This window comes from Phytophthora infestans, genomic scaffold (genome assembly GCF_000142945.1).
Source record: "Phytophthora infestans T30-4 supercont1.59 genomic scaffold, whole genome shotgun sequence".
NCBI classification, from domain to species: Eukaryota; Oomycota; class Peronosporomycetes; order Peronosporales; family Peronosporaceae; genus Phytophthora; species Phytophthora infestans.
The window spans coordinates 473395-475178 of NW_003303700.1; positions in this window are offsets into that span (position 1 = coordinate 473395).

The window sequence follows — 1784 nt, forward strand, 5'->3', positions numbered from 1 at the left end:
CCCACAGGCATGGTAGAAGAAGTGCCGCGCAAGCTTCAGCAGGTCGTTCCTCTCTGCGATCGTGTACGGTGCACCGACGGGGTGGAGCTGGATCAAGCTCTCCGAGGTTCTAAAGGTCTCTATGGTAGAACTATCGACTTCTTTCCTTCGCTGTTTCGCTCCTCAGATAGAAGGGTGAACATGAACAAGGCTCGCGACTGGTGGAAGCAGCGTGTTGACACAGCTACAAGCCTAGAGGACCCTAAGCAGCTCAAGTATGCGAGTGGAAGACAACGTATCCGACATCAATTCGTCGTAAAAGCTCTGGATGGTAGGGGCAGCAAATTAGCGGAGCACTGGATGTGGCTGTGCCCAATCTTACTGACAGAGTTTCAAAGACTACGGCGAGCTGGTGTCAAGCTCTCGAGCCAGCTTGTCGCTGAAATGGGCGTCGTCCTCATTGAGGATAGTGAGCACCCACGCTTCAACTCTCGCTTCAGTGTCAAGAACAAGCCATTTACGAGTCTTAAGACTCCTCGTCGCGTTCAAGACTTCTTGGAGCGCTACAACATCGTCTACAGGAGACACAAGGGCAAGAAGCAGGTCAGCGTTGAGAAACAGGCTCAGATCGACATATCTATAGCGAAGCACATGGGTGAGCTTAAGCGCCAGTTTGAAGAAGGAACGCTTCACCCTGATCAGCAGTACAACATGGACGAGAGCCACTTCGTTATTGACCTTGACGATGGCAAGACGCTGGACTTCGTTGGATCACAGTCCGTCAAATACCGCAGCGTCGTGTCAGGTATGTAATATGGGATCTACGCAGTGATGATTTGAATTAACTGTGTTGCTTATGTTATAGGTCGTGAGGGCATCACAATGTGTGTTCTTTTGAAAGGGGGTAGCGATGCACGCATCCTGTGTCCGATGCTGATATTCAAGAACAAGAACTCTAGCTACCCTATTCAGCATCTTGCCGATTCGACGCCTGGTGTGTGCTACCGGACTTCGCCGAGTGCGTTCACCAATGGACGCTTAATGTGTCAATGGCTGCGCGACCCAAGGTGCTGGGGACCGGGTGGACCATTCGCGTCTGGACGGATTCTTTGGACGGACAACGCTAGTGGGCATTGCGGTACAGACGTCGAGGACACAGCTCACGAACTGCGGACGAAGGTGAAGCTTTTCCCTGCTAACGCCACCGACAAAGTCCAGCCCGCAAACCGCTTCCCGATTCAGCGTATCAAGAACCACTGGCGTCGCCTTGCCGAGCGACGGAATACGGAAGCTATTCGGAATGGTGATTGGAAGACCGGCAATTCATCATCAGGAAAGCTTGCAAACCCTGAGAAGAAGTTCTTTCTCGAACTGGCAGCTGAGTGCATCCGCCTCGTCAACTTAGAGAAAGACAAAAACGGAGAAAATTGAGCAAAGAAGTCCATGGCTCAGTGCGGCCTGGATCTTCCTCGTGACGGTGTCTGGAAAGTCGAGCAGCTCAGTAGAGAGCTTCAAGAGATTATTGCGATGTATCCTGACGCTTTTAACGACGGATACCAAGGAAGCTGCCAGGTTCTGCAGATATATAGTGGTACATTGTTTGTATTCATAATGGGATAAATAATTTTTTTCTACTTATTCCAAAAGGATCTAACATGGGCAATTGGCAGAACTCCTAAGGAATCCTTCTGTGTTATCGCTGGCGCGCGGACTCGAACTCCGCGATAATGGCGCGTGGGAACAACGGCGGCTGAAAACTTCTCCCCCCAATGCCGTCGTTTTATTAACAAAAGTGGTAAAAAATG